Source organism: Panthera leo, chromosome A1 (assembly GCF_018350215.1).
Source record: "Panthera leo isolate Ple1 chromosome A1, P.leo_Ple1_pat1.1, whole genome shotgun sequence".
NCBI lineage: Eukaryota > Metazoa > Chordata > Mammalia > Carnivora > Felidae > Panthera > Panthera leo.
In genome coordinates, this window is record NC_056679.1 from 139,481,595 (window position 1) to 139,501,169 (window position 19,575).

General features: G+C 37.9%; 1 long non-coding RNA gene across 1 annotated transcript; it reads right to left on the minus strand.

Annotated features, from left to right (window-relative positions):
• Positions 1–963: 963 nt before the first annotated feature.
• Positions 964–18,400, minus strand: LOC122221685. The gene is made up of 3 exons (XR_006203398.1): positions 18,359–18,400; positions 12,285–12,363; positions 964–1,197 (listed from the first exon to the last, which is right to left on the minus strand). It is a non-coding gene; the product is annotated as an uncharacterized LOC122221685 (long non-coding RNA).
• Positions 18,401–19,575: the final 1,175 nt, after the last annotated feature.

Genomic DNA, 19,575 nt, shown 5'->3' on the forward strand with positions numbered 1-19,575 from the left:
CTCTGTTACAATTGCAAAAACAGCCTCATTATTTGCAACTATATTACATAAAGGATGTGTTTGAAATAAAATGACACAGTAAAGTATTTGTCACATCTTAATTATAACCATTATCATTATTGGGCTTGCTTTGTCATAATTAGGCATAAATGTGAGTAATTCACATAAGTTCTAGTGATCACTGTCTAAAGTTCTCTCTTGGCCAGCAAGAGAGCAGATGCAGGATTAAAAGCGAGAGATGGCTAAGACAAAAGCCCCGAATAAGGGTCCTTGCCCCATTTTTATTAGGATCAGAAGGCTTACAAACATGGTGATGGACGTGCTGTGAACATCAACTCATGGACTTGAGAGAAATGGGGTCTTGAAGATATTCGGGGTTAGGACTCTGGGTAAATACAAAACAAAATCCTGGCACCAGGTGAGTTGGAAGGTTGTTCACAGCAAACAGGAGGCACCACCTCTGTTTGTCTTAGCTAGCCTAGGGGATGACACAGATAGGACATGTGACCTCAGGCTTAACAAGGCACTTTTTCTTTTGCTAATCAGCTCAGCTCTGGGCAACTTCCCCCACAGCCCAGTGCTCTATAGCCCTATTTACCTGTTTACCTAATTTGGTCCTTTCTTCCTGTGAAACCAGCTTTCTGCTATAGTACTAAATTGGGGGGGAACTTTGGCCCTGAATACCTAATCTTGTTTACCTCATATACCTTTGTGTTAGGGGTCTTGTCTCTCCCTCTCTATTCTGGGAGCCTTTGCCCCTCCCTACTTTATTTTGGGGGCCTAATCTTGTTTACCCAAGCTTGGGTGTGAGCATCATATGGCTTTGTAACTCTTTACGCCTTGTTAACCCATTGGTGCAAGCCCAGGGAATTTCTAAGCTTATTCCCCACAATCACTATATTTTTATGAGGTTAAATCTGATTTTTAGTTTTATCTCTTCTTACTCTGTCGGTTGTTATCATCTACTGTGGTAACAATAGTTCTTTATTATCATGGAGACAAAGCAAAGAGCATCATTAACTACTAGAATTCCCTCGACTCAGGTTCTTTACTCCCACAACTGCCTCAGCTTCTGTGCCCTTTCTCCTTTCTCTACTGTGGGAGGTGAACTTTTAAGAGGCCCTCAAGGATCTCCAACTTCTGGCATTCACATCCTTCTGAATCCTCTCCCCGCAAGTGTGGGCTGGTAACTTGTTCCTAATGGATAAAATACCAAAAGGGAAGTCATGTCACTTTCACAATTAGACTTCAATCTTGCCAGCAGGTACCTCTCTTGCTGGCACTTTCCCTTGCCGTCTTGTGTGCTTATTCTGTTGACACCAGTGCCATACTCTGAAATGTTCTATGGAGAAACCCAAAGACAGTGAGCCAAGGGAAGCCTTCAGCCAGCAGCTAAGGAGGAATCAAGGCCTCAGTCCAACAATCAGAGAGGAACGAAATCCTGCCAACAACCATGACAGTGAGCTTGAAAGGGATTCTTCCCAGCCAAGCCTTGAAATGCCTGCACCTTGATTGCAGCACTGTGAATGAATCTGAAGCACAGGTCACAATGTGGCACTGGCTTCCTCAGAGTAGCTAACATCTGCCCTGCCTACCTCACCTAAGACACTATTTGCAAAAGCACTTTTGTTAATTTCCAAAGAGGTGTATAAATTATATGAAACCAGGCGAAGATGCAATCATCTGTCCTGGAGAAATACAGACAAGGTGTAAACAGCCTAAACGAGAACTTAGCTTAGAGTTAATGAATCTGTGAACAAAGGAAAGTTGTGCAACTCTAACGAATCCAGTGGCATATACCATCTGTAAATACAGGGTCATATTTAAAGAAGCCCTCTGAAGTTGTAATGCCCCGGATTTCAAATCCGAGAGACCACCAAGGAGCCAATACCGATGCAAAAGCTTGAGGGTTTATTTGCAAGCTCGAGCTTGGGCCCAAGTATACCCGACACAGCGGAGCAGGGACTTGGACCCCTAGGTTAAGAGGCGTAGCAGTTTTATAGGGGTCAGTGGCCAATGAGATTGTAACACACACAGAAAGTTGCATAGTCATGTCAGTCCACACGCAGGTGGCCAACTGAATTACAATTTACCCTATAGTAACTGTTTGAACTAGCCTATCACTCTGGTCGGAATTGGTGCGTAAGTTTGGTGGGCAAAAGGCGGGGCTTAAGAATTGGTGCGAAAGTTTGGCGGGCAAAAGGCGGGGTTTACATTCTTTGGCTGTTAGAGGTTCTGCATTCCTAAATGAGCCGGTTTCCAGTAAGGGTGTGCTCAGCGGCTTGACTAGGGTGGGGGAGTGTCTTAAGCAATAAGTAGGTCATGTGGGGGTTATACATGAGATGGTGGGTGTAGCACAAAATGGAGTTAGTCTTGCTCTGCTTGTCCAGGGGTAGGGGATTTTTGTTAAATTCCTTGGGTCCCACAAAGTAGCCAAACATAATTGTTTCAGCCAAAAATAATTAATAAAAGATTGCATTCTTTACTCCAAATGCTGAGGAACATTAACAGGATGCAATGTATAACCCACATGGACTCTTAACTTCCTCCACTCTGCAACTACTTGCATCCTGAGAAAGTTCCAGAACTTCTCACACACTTAATTTCCAAACACTTTCTTCAGGCCTTGTTCTGAATAATTTTTATTTTCCCTCTCGCCAATGCCCCTGTTTTCTTTCTCAACAAGTAAGAATTCTTCTTCTTCTTTTTTTTTTTTTTTTTGGACTGTTTTATTTGTTTTGATGGGAAAGGAAGCAGAAAAGAGAAAGAAAACTGAACTAAAGAAAAGGAAGTTATCCTTAGCTACATGCTATCAATGAAATGTTAATAATTTTTATCATTGGAAACAAAACTGACACCTTTCCCTGCTTCCATTATGGGTAAGTGTGTACATCATGTCTTTCAGTCAGGGAGAAAGTTTGTGCCTGAGGATAAACTAAAACTAATAAACAAAAAAATAGGGATACCGTGTCTAAGTCTCGAAGCCTGAGCTTTCCTGTAAGTTACTAACTCACTTTTAAAATAACTTCATTTTTGTTGACTTTTGCAGATCTGATGTATGAAGCTATGTGACTGTGCTAGTTATTAAGTTATTCTCTCTCAGCTCCAAAGCACCCTTCTTTAAAAAAAAAAAAAATTTTTTTTAATGTTTATTTATTTTTGAGAGAGAGAAATAAACAGAGTGTGAGCAGGGGAGGGGCAGAGAGAAAGGGAGACTAAGAATCCAAAGCTCAGAGCTGTCAACACAGAGTCCGATGCAGGGCTTGAACCCATGAACCGTGAGATCATGACCTGAACTGAAGTCAGACACTTAACTGACTGAGCCATCCAGGCGCCCCAAAGTGCCATAACATTTTAGATTTTATCTTAGTATTTTTGAAGCAGAATATGAAACTGAAAAAACTTTGTTGTAGTTTAATAATGTGAGAATACACACATGCAAACATGTTTTGAAGCTAGAACTTCACAGACAGGTTATCTGTAAGTGCCTTGAGGTTAGGGACCAGACCTTGTATTTAGTTCAAGTTTCTGGAGTATTTCAGGATCTCAATATATATCTTTAAAAATACACACACAAAAAAATAATGTGCTCTCTCTTAAATGGGTCCTCTGATGTGCCGCCCAGCAACTGATACAATGGCAGAAGTCCTAGATTTTCCTTTTATTTTTATAACTCTATCTTCTGGCTTCCTGTTTTAGACTGTATTTTCTTCCTTCACAGTATGCTCATTTTTTTTTTTTTTTTTGTAGTAAGTCTCTTTCTTTTAATCCCTTGAGGAAAGTTTTACTATGTCTTCATTTTCGTCACAAAGAATTCACTTTTACCAAAGAATTTGAAAGCAATGTACTTTTTAAAAACATTTTTGTGGGGTCCCTGGGTGGCTCAGTCGGTTAAGCATCTGACTTCAGCTCAGGTCACGATCTTACACTCCGTGAGTGTGAGCCCTGTGTCAGGCTCTGTGCTGACAGCTCAGAGCCTGGAGTCTGCTTCATGTTCTGTGTCTCCCTCTCTCTCTTCCCCTCCCCTGCTCATGCTCTCTTTCTGTCTCAAAAAAAAAAAAACAAAAACATTAAAAAAAATTTTTTTTAACATTTTCGTTATTGAGGTAAAATTTGAATAGGGTGAAATGCAGGTATCTTAAATGTATAATTTGATGGATGTTCTTAAATGCATAAACCAGGCTGCATTATGACTTTCCTGGGCCCTAGGTACTTTTGGATTCATGGGCTTCTTTCTTTATACAAAATGTTAAGAATTATATTTTACAATCATGTTGGTAGAACAAAAAATACAATCCAAGCTACACGCATTATTGCTATATTCATTTTATGTTTCTAACTTTAAAAGAAATTAAAATGAAAATATTTTCACTGCCCGTAAAAATCCTCTGAGTCCTAGGCACTGTACCTACTGTGCCTAATGTAGAAGTCAACACATCTGTGTAACCATCACCCTGATCAAGATATAGAATATTTCTGTTATCTCAGAAAGTTTTCTTGTGCTTCCTTCCATTTGGTCCCCACCCCCAAAGGCAACCATTCTTCTGATTTCTATCACCATATTCTTGAGCTTTATATAAATATAAATCACAGTTTGTACTCTTTTATATGTGGTTTCCTTCATCAAGAAATTTTTGTGATTCCTTTTTATTGCTGAGTAGTATTTCATTTCATAAGACACCATAATGTGTTTATCAATTCTCCTATAAGTGGACATTTGGGTTGTTTCTTGTTTGGGACTACCATGAATAAAATTGTTATGAACATTCTTGTATAAGTTTTTTTGTGGACATCAAGTTTTTGTTTTTCTTGAAAAATCACCTACGAATGGAAATACTGGGTCCTAGGAATGGAAAATACAGATGTATTATTTAATTTGTAAGAAACTGCCAAACTGATTTCCAAAGTAGTTTTACCTTTTTATGCTACCAGCAGCGATACGTGGGAGTCATGTTGCTCCATACCAACATTTGTTCATTTTAATTCTAGACATTTTTATGGGTGCAAAGTGGCACCATAGTGTGCAATATTTTCCCTGAAAATTTTAAAGAGAAGTAATAAAAAATGAAGTTTGCGTTGCCCTGTCCAATGTTGAACTTGTAAAACACCCTTTAGACACGTTTTGTTCAAGATTCTTTTCACCAATACCTAATACCTAATGAGTCTCTCTTTTTCTTCTTAATTGTTATCCGTCAGTTCCTCCTCTAGATTTTGGCCGTAGTAATCATCAGATCATTGGCTATTTTAACGAAAACAGTTTCAGAAAAGTGGGTAGGGGCAAAATCTAGAGTGTAATTGTTCAGATGCTACATATTAAGCTGTCTTCATGTTTTCATAAAGAAAACAATCTGCTCACCACAGCAATAGTTAGCAATGTAAATTTTACAGATTATTTCCTAGAGGAGATAGATGAAGGTATTTATATTGCATAGCTCACAGACTTTTCTAGAAAATTCCTTGTTAGACTCCTCCCTAATCTCTCCCCCCCTCCCTCCCACTATCAGTTATCAGCCCTCCCTCTCTCTTATTCAATTTCTCTCCCTCGTCTGCATATTCCACTTCGTCATGAATACTGGCACTGTCTTCAGTTTGAGAAGGGTTGCCATTCATTATTGAGGAGAAAAACAAGCCGTAGACCAACTGCCTTCCTTTAGAAGACAATGAGGGATTATATAGGTTAAAAAAAAAAAAAAAAAAAAGTTCTGTAACATTGGTTTTCTTTTTTTTTTCTTTCTGAATTACCTTTGGTGCCTTGATTACTTAATATAAAAAACATTTTCTTCTATGTAATAATAGCAAAGTCATCAAGAAACAGTCCACCTGTCAGATTTCATAAAAAGATCTTGTCAAAACAAATATATATTTAAGTTAAAAAAAATAAAAACACTCTACCACCACTATTACCACAAATGCAAACCTCGCCGTTGGTGCTATAGTTTGGAAATCTGCTATAACATCATGTGCCCTTACCTCTACCCTGCACAATTATGAATGGCTGCTCTGTTGTACCATGACTGGGATGCATGGTTCTTTGGAATACATTGTATCTGTGCCCCCCAACAAAGCAGGAAAAGTAATAACTTTTATGGATGGCAAGGAGTCTTATAGTTTCCTCTTAAAATCTGTAGATGAGAAAATACACCTGGGTAGAATTTAAAATGACATAAAAAGAAAAGGTATTATTCTATGCAGAACAAAGGAGAGGCAGATTGGATTTAGCTGAACGCTATCTATTGCCTTGAGGATTATTTTTTATATTCATTTTACTACTTTATTCTTTTTTTGATCTCAAAAAAGTATGTGTGTGTGTCACCTTAATATTTTGGTTTTGAAATTGCTATTGTTTAGACTTGTACAAGTAGAAGTAAATCTTGAGTAATACAACAACGAATTTTTAGTTGAGTAATAAAAGCTATTCAATGGGTCCTTGGCATCCTGGGCATTTACTGTTTCCTCTCCTCTGTTATTAACGCTACATTTATTGAGCACTGAATATGAACGTGACAGGGATGGTACAGATCATAGTTCTTTTGAGTTCCCAGTTCTTTGTCTCGGTCTGAGCTTGACGACAAACCAGTAAACCACTTATTGCAATACAGTGTGTTAAATGGGAGGCACTTCACTCAAACTGGGGTCTGGTGCCTGGGATGAGAAGTATTAAGGAATGCTTTCAGTTTTTATGGTCCAGGAAAGATGATTAGAGAGAAAGAGAGAGAGAGCATCAAAGTCTTAAATGATGGATGGATTTTTTTCTAAATATCTGAACTTTGCTCCCTAATCATTGATTGACTGATCCATTTCTTCCTGATGGAATTATAAGGTATGTTAAATTACTGTTACATATTATAATGTTTGTTTACACAAATGGGAGTTTCCTGTTCAGTTCCATTCATTTTTGCATTCTTATGCTGTGTCTAAACTTTTAATTAGCACAGTTTTATCATGTTTTGATATCTGGGAGGCCTAGTCCCCCTAAATGTTCTTCTTTATAACATTTTCCTTGCCATTCTTACCAGTTCTTTCACATGAATTGTAGGGTTGTTTTGTCAAGGCACTCTCCTCCCCAAACAGTTTTGTGGGGAACTGAATAAGGGTTACATTAAATCCACATGTTAATGTGGGCTGAATTGACATGTTTCTACTCTTCAGTCTTTTCAGGATCGGATTTTTTTTTTTTTTTTAATAAGAAGCAAAGATTCATTCGCATTATCTTAGAAAATTAGGGGTTTATCATAAGAAGTAATGGAGACATTTGTTTATATTCTGTATATATTTCTGAAGTTTGCTGTTTTCCTCCTCATGGCACATTCTTTTTTTTTTTTTTAACTTATCTATGATATTTTAGATATTTTGGTTGCTATCATGAATAGGATTACTTTTCCTTTATATTTCCTTATAGAGGAAAGGTATTTTTTAAGCTTTTATTTTATTCAGCCACTTTACCAGTCCTCTTTTTTTCTTTCTTTCTTTCTTTCTTTCTTTCTTTCTTTCTTTCTTTCTTTTTTTTTAGTTTATTTATTTATTTTTGAGGGGGGTGGGCAGAGAGAGAGGGAGAGAGAATCCCAAGCAGGCTCCACACTGTCAGGTACAGCCCAAAGTGGGGCTGTATCTCAGGAACCTTTAGGTCATGACCTGAGCTGAAATCAAGAGTTAGATGTTTAACCGACTGAGCCACCCAGGCACCCCAAGTCCTGTTATTTCTAGAAGTTTTCCCATGGATTCTTTTTGAGCTTCTATGTAAACAAAATCATTTTCAAATAATGACTATTTAGACTCTTTCATTAAGTTGTTTTCAAACCAATCACTGTGGAGGCAGCATGAAAGATGGGAAAGGAGAAGTGAAGGCATGGAAATCAGATAAGAAATTATGGTGATCAGGGGGCACCTGGGTGGCTCAGCCAATGAAGCCTCTGGTTCTTGATTTCAGCTCAGGTCATGATCTCACGGTTCATGAGTTCCAGCTCTGCATTGGGCTCCGCACTGTCAGTGCAGAGCCTGTTTGGGATTCTCTCTCTCTCTGCTCCTCCCCCACTTGCACTTGCTTGCTGTCCCTCTCTCTCCCTCCCTCTCAAAGCAAATTTTTAAAAAATTTAACAAAAAGAATGAAATTATGGTGATCAGGAACTGACGCAGATTGATAAGGGTTGAATGGAGAGGATGGATTAAGAGAAAATCAGAAGGTAGAAAGTGCAGGACTCAGTGATTTGGGGTAAGGGAGTAGGAGGATGACTTCCAGACTTCAGCCTTGACTCTGTAGAAATAGAATTACACAAATTTTTTGTGGAAAAGAATAGAGTTACTCGGTTAGCAGTTTATTGCGTGTTTATGAGTAAAAATAAGGATACCAGAATTTCTGGGCTACATAGGCTGGGGCATAGTTTGGGAACAGTAAAGTAGGTAAGCCAGGTGTCCTTGTTCTTGCAGCAGCTTGATGGGCCCTTGCATTTATGGTAACGGCTTCTCTCTGTTTCTGTGTTATTACTACCAACTATCGCACCCTCTGCCTCAGGTCTACTACTTATTCATAGTTTCTGTTTACTCACGGCTTCCGTGTACTGTATTCTGAGTGTCTTTGAATTCTGTTCCTGCTACCATCTGCTTGGCTCTTTCCTCAGACCTACAGTTTAAATGTCCTAGGAAGAGAATTGCTCTAACCAAACATTGTCCCTATTATAATTGAGTTTTCCTATCAGGGCACTTAATAGGCAGCTGATCGGTTTCTGGAATGGCTGCCTCCAGGCAGGTGTTCGCTCTTCGTCCAATCGGCTGAGGCAAACTTTGGATAAGGGAAACACCTAGGACTTCTACAGTCAGCAAGATCTTTGGGGGAAGGGGCTCACCATCACCAACATAGAAGAGGCCTGTGGACATAGTCACAGGCTATGGCTTACTCTACCTGCTACTACACTACAGAAGGAAGAATGGGTTGGGGAAGGGAGAGGGAGGGGTAGTCACAAGTTAGGTTTTGGTCATGTTTCATTAGAGGGGCTTATAGTATATCTCCATAGATATGTCCTGTGGGCTGTGGATAACTCTGGCCTGAAGTTTGGGACCTTCGGAAGCATTTTTCAGGATTTTTCAGCAGGTGCTACTACTCTCTTGTAGTACCTGCTGTATTATAATAAGTAATTAACTTGTTTCAAAATACCGGATTATTAGCTCCTTGAAGCCAAGGATTTGGTCTTTTTCATCTTTATATCCTCAGCGCCGGACACATAGTAAATGCTTAATAATTATATGTTGAACGAATGCATAGTTGTGATTTAGAACCTGAACATTAGGGACGTTTCCAAGTAGACTGATAATACGATCATAACATCATGGTATTTTCCCCTATTTCGTACTTGAAAAATAAGAGAAGGGAAAAGAAACTTTTTACCTTTTGATATCTTTCAGTACGTATCAACAATTTATATAATCTTAGTTCAATGAATATCTTAACATATCATCTTCCATATTGTGTTTTTTTCTGTTTAGCATTCTTATGTACATGGATTTCCAGTGAGGTATCCATATAGTAGATATTTTTATGAACTTCCATTGTTTTGATATATCACTCTACTCAACCATGCCCCAGTTGTTGGATGTTGATAGTACAGTGTCAATCAACATAAGACTGGCGTAGGTGTATAAATTAACTTTAATCTCAATATAGAGGTTTTAATGTTTAAAGTCCCTCCACACTCCCTAGATAGCTACACAAGAATTCCAAATATCTTACTGAAATATACACAAGGGTTTATTAATTAGTTGAGGAATATGAGAAACGATTTTTTTTAGATACAATTTTTTATTGGTCAAGTAAGTGAGTGGTGTTCAAGATAGGCTGTGTATACATCATGGCCTTTCAACAAGGTGTAAGAATCCAGGAGGGCCACAGGTTTTTACCTTTGATTTAGTGCCTGAGGTCTAGGGCTTTGTTTTATCTGGCCACTATCTCCTCGTGAAAGATTTTGTTTCCTAATAACTAGAGGATTAACTGTGTAGCTCCTGAGCCCGCTCACAGTGAACTTCTGTTGCATTCAGAGTGCCTGAAGCCAGAAATTGTGGTCTGACCTAAGTTTGTAACAACCAGCTACATGACTGCTTTTGTGTTTGCTTGCTTACAAAAGTAGTTTGGCAGAACTTAAGGTTTGCTTTTATTTTAACGTATCACCTGGAAGCCTGGTTGTGTGAGAGAGGCCCATGGATGCTCCACCTTTAATCATCCGACATCTAATGACCTGATTTTAACCTGACAAGTGTTGAACAAATGGGCTTACATTGGTTCACGATAGACTACTTGCAAATGTTCCCTGTCATAAATAAGTGACAAGAATGAGATTTTTAAATAGGAAAGTACAATCCCCTGAGATTAAAGTATATAAATCCCCTGAGATAAAGCATATAAGTAAACTGAGGGCCTCTAAAGGTGAAGTGATTTGTTTAAGACCTAAACAATTGTTAGGACAGGGCTGAGGCTAAACCCCAGTATCTTGTAGCCTGGAATGGTGAAAACACGTCTCTCCACTTTTCCAGGGACATCCAAGTTTTCCCAATAATGGGCTACATGGTGATGGTGAAGGCTCTATGAGGTTTTGTTGATTAAAATTTGTGTAAAAAAAAGTCCAAAGTTGGTATATGAGGACCGGAGTTTTTTGGAAGCTTCATGTGCATTGTTTGCAGGTTTCATTTATGCTTGTTTTTCTTTTCAAGTTTATTAACCTTTACAACCCCAGTTTCATGATCTAATTTTTACAAGGTTAAACTGGAACATATTAAACTTATATAATTATGTTCAGCTTCACTTATAGTTATGAATCAGTCCAGACTGCTACCATGACTCCTAGCTCCCATCAGTTATACAACGGTTAATATCCTCAGTGATGTATAGATTCATATAAGTTACTTCACTAGACAATTGTAGAGGCCTCAAGTATTTCAGAGAAGTCACAGATTATATACCATGCTCACTTTTATAATATATCCAATAGTTATATCCTAGCTGCATCCTAATGGGACATTTTTTCAAGCTGGCTTCCTTCATTAGTCTGGCTGATCTTGGGTAAATCATTTAACCTCTCCAGACCTTCTATTGTGAGAATCGAGGTATAAAATCTCTAAAAACAATTCTCATCTCAAGACTGCCCTTCATTTTTCACAACTTGGGTGCCTCTTAACATTCATATTTACTTCCAAAGTGTACTCTAGACCCCTGCCTTTTTTTACAACTTAGATTGGGTATTTTAGAAGGAAACCTTCCCGTCCCTTGAGACTAGAACCAACCTTCAGAAGCCTTAACCTCCCCAAAATCAAAGGTAAATCTTAAGAAAAAGGAAACTCTCCTTTCTTACCCAACCTCAAAATGCACTTTTTCTCTACTCATACCTGATGTCCCACACTCTTCAGTTTTCCTGAAATTATAATGTTTTTCTCTTCTGGACAAAACACCATTCCCTGTAAATGTTGTATTTTCTGGGGCACCTGGGTGGCTTAGTCAGTTAAGTGTCTGATTCTCGATTTCAGCTCAGGCCATGATCTCACAGTTCTTGAGTTCAAGACCCATGTCAGGTTCTGCACTGACAGTGCAGAGCCTGCTTAGGATTTTCTCTCTCCCTCTCTCTTTGCCCTACCCTGCTCATGCATGCACGTGCTCGCTCTCTCTCTCAAAATAAATAAAAATAAATAAATAAATGTATTTTCTACTTCTAAGAAAGGAAGAAGATATTAGCCAGCTCCCATTCATGACCCAAAGGATAGGTTTTTTCCAAACTCCAACCAACTTTAATATTTTTTCTTACTAGTTTTTCCTCACTCCTGTTCTATTTAATTAAATTTCTCTTCTTTTGTTTCATTATAAAAATAATCAGCAATCACTGTAGAAAATTTGGAAATTACATAAAATTACCAAAAAGCAGGGTGAAACCAGTGTTAATCTACCTACCCACAGAGAGTCACTGACCACATTTTGACTGTTTCTTTTAGTCTTTTTTGCTTCTTTTTGTGACCTCTCATTTTATCCACCCAGTTGTCTTTCCCTATATGCCTTCACAGTCGGAGAATTCTCAACCTACCCAAACCACCAGACTAAAAGATCCAAGAACTTGAAAAGGAAATTGAGTTCTGGAATATGCACAACAGTCCCCTCTTTTTCAGACCATTTCCTCCCCAATTTTTGAAATTATAAACATTTTCAAACACACACAAGAAAGTTGAAATAAAATTAAATCCTGAATGCCTATCACCTAAGTTCAATAATTTTTAACATACTACAATTTTATTTTATCTCTATAATCTACACATACCTTTTCTCTTCTGAATTATTTGAATGTAAGGAGGCAGACCTCATGGCACTTTATCTCTAAACACTTCAGCAAGCATCTTCTAAGAATAAGACATTTTTTAGATAATGACCACACCATTACTGCCCTAAAATTTTTATTTTTCAATGTTTATTTATGTATTTAGGAGGGGGAAGGGCAGAGAGCGAGAATCCCCATCCCCTGCGTCATTAGCCCAGAGCCCGATGGTGGCTTCATCTCATGAACCGTGAGATAATGACCTGTGTCTAAATCAAGACATGGAAGCTTAACCAACTGAGCCACTCAGCCACCCCTGCCCTTAAATCATTAAGAATAGTTTCACAATATCATCTAGTATCCAGTCCCTATTCAAATTTCCCCCATTATCCCAAGAAGGCGTTTGTTGCTTTCTTTTGAACTAAGATTCAGTCACATATTGGCATACAATAGTCTCCCCTTATCTTTAGGGAATATATTCCAAGACCCCCAGTGGATGCCTGACATTGCAGATAGTACTGAACTCTACACAGGCTGGGGTTTTTTCCTATACATACATACCTATGGTAAAGTTTAGTTTATTCACCAGGCACAGTCACAGATAAACAATAACTAATAATAAAATAGAGCAAGTATAACAATAGACTGTAATGAGAGTGTCGTGAAATGGTCTTTCTTTCTCTCAAAGAATCTTACTACACTGCACTCACCCTTCTTAGGATGTGAGACAATAAAATGCCTACGTGATGTGATGAGGTGGGGTGAATGACTAGGCACTGTGACAGAGCTTCAGGCTACTGTTGACCTTATGATCAGTCAGAGGGAGGCTCATCCGCTTCTGGAGTGCTGTGAACTGCGGGTAAATTAAACTGTGTAAAGCGAAGCCACAAATAAAGAGGGACTTTTGTACTGTATTTATTTATCTCTTCAGGATCTTTTAATCTAGAATGATCTCTCCTCCTTTATTATTTGTTCAAATGAGCTTTACTTTTTGAAGTCAGACCATGTTTTACCACCATGTTTTAAACTTATTCCCACTTCAGAATTAGCACAATGCACTGTCTTTCACTTGTACAATTCCAATTACCTCCCCACTCAAGTTTTGACTCCAGTCTATCCAATACGTGTTGTTGATGAGATTATTTTCTTACAGAGCATCCCATGTCACCTTCAGTTTCAAGCCCAGTCATTCAGAGTCCTGCATCCACCATAGAAGCATGACTTGAACTGGGCCAATTAGAGTGAATCTCAGGATTTTTTTTTTTTTTTTTTACTTTTTTTCAAGTTTTTTTTTTTTTTCATTTATTTTTAGAGAGCAATAGAGAGAATGAGCAAGAGAGGGGCAGACAGAGAGGGAGAGAGACTCTCAAGCAGACTCTGCACTGTCAGCTCAAAACCCGATGTGGGACTTGAACTCATGAACTGTGAGATCATGACCTGAGCCAAAACCAACACTCAGACACTTAACTGAATGAGCCACCCAGACGCCTATCAAGATTTTGATGGAAATGACCAGAAACTACTCTTACTGTGCTTGCTAGACTTTGAACTTGAGAGCTTTTGAGGCTAGAGGACCCACAACAAACTTGCCACCATTAGGGGAGAGACTCAAGTTGCTGTGGCTGCGCTTAGAGCCAAAGGCAGAGCAGAGAAGTAGAAATAAAGCCTGGTCATAACTGGAGGCCTGAATCTAGCTATGTAGAAGTCAGAGCTACCTCCTGGACTTTTTAGTAACGTGAGCCAATAAATTCCCCTTTCTTGGCAAGCTAGTTCACGTTGGATTTCCTGTCACTTAACCACCCAAAGAGTCCCAGCAGATACATGCTTTACAAATGCACTTTCACAATAATCACTGATTCTTAGCAACTCTTTGAACTTGAGCCTCAGAAAAGTTTAAGAACTCTTGAAATGGAATACTGTTGTATGGTGGAACTGGGATGACACATAAATTTTGTGAATCAATAGCCATTCATTTTCTGCGTGCATTCTCTTCCTGTAAATTATTCAAAAAGGTCACGCAATCACATGGTTCGAAACTCACAATACATAAAAAGGTTAACAATGTCTCTCATCTGCTCTGTTCCCAGCACCCTCCTCCCCATGGGGGGTTTCTTGGGTATATCTCCAGAATATGTCGTTTTCCATATTCCCTTTTTTACACAAAAGAATGGATATAACACACGGTGTTGCAAACTTTCTTTAAATTAACATATATTGAAAATCTTGCTATATCAGTAACAATAACAAAAGAATACACTTACATAGTGCTTACTTTGTGTCGGGCACTGTTTCCGAATGCTTTACATAAATTAACTATTTATTTAACCATCACAACAATTCTGCTGATAGGTAGTGTTTTAAAGATGAGGAAATACAGATACAGAAAAGTAAGTAGGGGGCACCTGGGTGGCTCAATCGGTTAAGTGATCGACTCCTGGTTTTGGCTCAAGTCATGATCTGGTTTTGTGAGTTCAAGCCCTGAGCAGGGCTCAGTGCTGACAGCATGAAGCCTGCTTGGGATTTTCCCTCTCCCTCTGTCTCTGCCCCTCCCCAACTCGTGTTGTCTCTGTCTCTCTCAAAATAAATAAACTAAAAAAAGAAGAAAAAAAGAAAAAAGAAAAGAAATGTAAGTAGTGGAGCCAGGATGTGAAACCAGGCAGTCTGACTCCAGAATTCAGGCGCTAAATCACTATTCCAAACTGACTGACAATATTGTTTAGTGAATAGAGAGCTCTTTGTTCTTTCTTTTTTCTTTTGCACTCACATAGTATTCTTTTGTGCGGATGTAACATATGGACATATATATGGGTCATTGCCAACAAGTTTCTATTTCAAAAAATTATGCAATGCATAACCTTATACACACATCATTTCATACGCAGGTATAACCCTCAGTAGATAACCAGAGCTGTAACTTCTGGGTAAAAGGGTATACACATGTGCAGTTTTGACAGATATTATCCAGCAGCTCTTCATATGAGTTATAACAATTACAACGATGTAAATTTATACTTTGCTACAGTGCCTGTGTCCCCATTGCTTTGGTATTACACGATTTTGTCGAACTTTTAGATTTTTACCAATCTAATAAACAATAAACGATAGTATCTCAGTGTCATTTTAAAAATTCTCTTTTCAGTAAAGACAAGTGAACAGATCACAGGTGTAGAGAGTTTCACAAAAGAACATCTGCAGAACCAATTTAAGAAACGGAACTCCTCCTCCCATCCACATATAATCACTGCATTGACTTCTAACAGCACAGATTTGTTTTGCCTTTTTCAAAACTTTATGTAAATTGAGTCACATAGTATTTACTATTTTGTGTTGGCTTTTTTTGCTTAAAATGATGTTTGTGAAATTTCTCCATATTGTTGCATATAGTTTCAGCTCATTTGTCCTCATTGCTATATATGCAGTATTTCATTGTGGAAATATATCACAAATTGATTGTCTATCCTACTGTTTATGGAAATTAGGTGGTTTCCAATTTAGAGCCATTAAAAATATTCTCATACTTTTATTTGTTGAATGGAGATCCACACTTGGGCTGGATATATATCTAGGGTTGTGTTTGCTTGGTCATAGAATATGTATACATTGAGCTTTGGTAGATGCTGCCAAAGAGTTTTTCAAAATGGTTGGATCAGTTTATGCTCCCACCAGTAGTATGTGAGAGTTCCAGTTGTTCTACTTCTTTACTAACAGTTGTTAGTGTTAGTCTTTTTCTATTTTAACCATTTTTGTGGATATGTGGGTGTTTGCATTTCTCTGATAACTAACTACACTGAGTACCTTTTCTTAATGTTTATTGGCCATCACAATGTTGCCTGTTGTGAAATATCTGTTCAGTAATTTTGCCTATTTTTTCATTGTATTTTCTGTCTTTTCCTATTGACTTGCAAGAGTCCTTTATATACCTTTGATGAGAATCCTTTGCGAAATGTATTACAGTTATCTTCTACTCTGTGGATTGCCTTTTCATTCTCTCAGTGGTGTCTTTTAATGAACAGAAGTTCTTACTTTTAATATATATATATATATATGTGTATATATATATATACATATATTATATATATATATATATATATATATATATATATATATATATACATATATTATATATATATCTCTATATATTTATATTCTATATGGATTGTGAAATGACCTAAAATAATTCATTGAAAAGACCAGTCTTTCTGTACTGCACCGAAGTATCAGCTCTGTCAAAAACCAGGTCACCATTTATATGTAAGTCTGTCTCTGAATTATATTTTATTACAGTTGTCTGTATGTCTTTCCTAGTGTGAGTATAATAATGTTGTAATTACTGTAGCTTTGTAGTAGATTTTATCTATTATAAATATGCCTAGGTATGTAACTACCACAAATTTGTTCTTCATGATTACCTCATATATTTTCATATAAATTAAAATTTTTTTTAACGTTTATTCATTTTTAAGAGACAGAGGGAGACCGAGGGTGAGCAGGGGAGGGACAGAGAGAGAGGGAGACACAGAATCCAAAGCAGGCTCCAGGCTCTGAGCTGTCAGCACAGAGCCCGACACCTGACATGGGTTTGAACTCACAGATGGTGAGATCATGTCTTGAGCTGAAGTTGGCCACTTCACTGACTGAGCCAACCAGGCGCCCCATTTTCATACAAATTTTAGAGTGAGCTTGTGAATTTCCACAAAAAATGTGACTTTTTAAAAAAAAAGATTAGAATTGCACTGAACTCATGAGTGCAAATAGAGTTGATATCTTTAAAATATTTATTTATAATCTGTGAACATGATGTAACCCTCCATTTATCTAGGTTTTCTTTAATTTAACTCAATAATGTTTTATAGTTTCATCTAGAGCTTTTGTATATCTTTTACTAGATTTATTGGTGGTTATTTTATGGGTTTGATGCTATTATAAATAATACTGTTTTTTTTTTTTAATGTTCATTTATTTTTGAGACAGAAAAAGACAGAGCATGAGCAGTGGAGGGGCAGAGAGAGAGGGAGACACAAAGTCCAAAGCAGGCTCCAGGCTCTGAACTGTCAGCACAGAGACTGATGCAGGGCTTGAACCCACAAACCGTAAGTTCATGATCTGAGCCGAAGTCAGACACTTAAACCGACTGAGACACCCAGGCACTCCAACACTGTGTTTTTAAGTCCAATTTTTATTTATTTGAAGCTTGAACATAAAAATATAATTGATTTTTAGGGGCGCCTGGGTGGCGCAGTGGGTTAAGCGTCCAACTTCAGCCAGGTCACGATCTCGCGGTCAGTGAGTTCGAGCCCCGCGTCAGGCTCTGGGCTGATGGCTCAGAGCCTGGAGCCTGTTTCTGATTCTGTGTCTCCCTCTCTCTCTGCCCTTCCCCCGTTCATGCTCTGTCTCTCTCTGTCCCAAAAATAAATTAAAAACGTTGAAAAAAAAATTAAAAAAAAATATATAATTGATTTTTAGAGTATTATCCTTGTGTCAGTGATCTTGATTAATTTATATATTAATTCTAATAGTTTGTCCATTCATCAGTAAATGGACATTTGTGCTCTTTCCATAGTTTGGCTGTTGCTGATAGTGCTGCTATAAACATCAGGGTGCTTGTGCCCCTTCGAATCAGCATTTTTGCATCCTTTGGGTAAATACCTCGTAGTGCAATTACTGGATCATAGGGTAGTTCTACTTTTAACTTTTTGAAGAACTTTTGTACTGTTTTCCAGAGTGGCTGCACCAGTTTACATTCCCACTAATCGTGTGAGACGGTTCCCCTTACACATCCTTGCCAACATCTGTTGTTTCTGAGCTGTTAATTTCAGCTATTTTGACAGATGTGAGGTGGTATCTCATTGTAGTTTTGATTTGTATTTCTCTAATGATGAGTGATGTTGAGCATCTTTTTATGTGTCTGTTGGTCGTCTGGATGTCCCTTGGAAAAAAATGTCTATTCGTTTCTTCTGCCCATTTCTTCACTGGATTGTTTATTTATTTATTTTGGTGGGGGGTGTTGAGTCTTATAAGTTCCTTATAGATTTTGGATACTAACCCATTATCACATACGTTATTTGCAAATATCTTCTTACCTTCCATAGCCTGCTTTTAGTTTTCTTGATTGTTTCCTTTGCTGTCCACAAGAGTTTTATCTTGATGAGGTCACAATAGTTCATTTTGCTTTTGTTTCCCTTGGCTCCAGAGATGTGTCTAGTTAAGAAGTTGCTATGGTTGAGGTCAAAGAGGTTGCTGACTACATTCTCCTTTAGGATTTTGATGGTTTCCTGTCTCACATTTAGGTTTGTTTTTTTTTTTTTAATTTTTTTTAATTAATGTTTTTTATTTATTTTTGAGACAGAGAGAGACAGAGTGGGGGGTGGGGAGGGAAGGCCGAGAGAGAGGGAGACACAGAATCCAAAGCAGGCTCCAGGCTCCGAGCTGACAGCACAGAGCCCGATGCGGGGCTCAAACCCATGAACTATGAGATCATGACCTGAGCCGAAGTCGATGCTTAACCAACTGAGCCACCCAGGCGCCCCTCACATTTAGGTTTTTCATCCATTTTGAATTTATATTTGTGTATAGTGTAAGAAAGTGGTCCAGTTTCATTCTTTTGCAGGTCGCTGTCTAGTTTTTGCAATAGCATTTATGTTGAAGACATTTTTTTTTTTTTCCATTGGATATTCTTTCCTGCTTTATTGAAGATTATCGCCTATAGAACCATATAGTTGTAGGTCCATTTCTGGGTTTCTATTCTGTTCCATTGAACTATGTATCTATTTTTGTGCCAGTACCATACTGTCTTGATGATTACAGCTTTGTAAATGGAACAAAGCTTGACATCTGAAATCGTGATGCCTCCAGCTTTGTTTTTCTTTTTCAAAATTGCTTTGGCTATTCGGGGTCTTTTGTGGTTCCATACAAATTTTAGGATTGTTTGTTCTAGCTCTGTGAAAAATGCTTGTGGTATTTTGATAGGGATTACATTAATGTGTAGATTGCTTTGGGTAGTATGGACATTTTAACAATTTTGTTCTTCCAATTCTTCCAACCCATAAGCATGGAATATTTTTCCATTTCTTTCTATCCTCTTCAATTTCTTTCATAAGTGTTCTACAGTTTTCAGAGTATAGATCTTTTACCTCTTTGGTTAGGTTTATTCCTAGGTATCTTATGTTTTTTGGTGCAATTGTAAATGGGATCGATTCTATGATTTCTCTTTCTGCTTCTTCATTATTGGTCTATAGAAATGCAACAGATTTCTGTACATTGATTTTATATCCTGCAACTTTGCTGAATTCGTGTATCA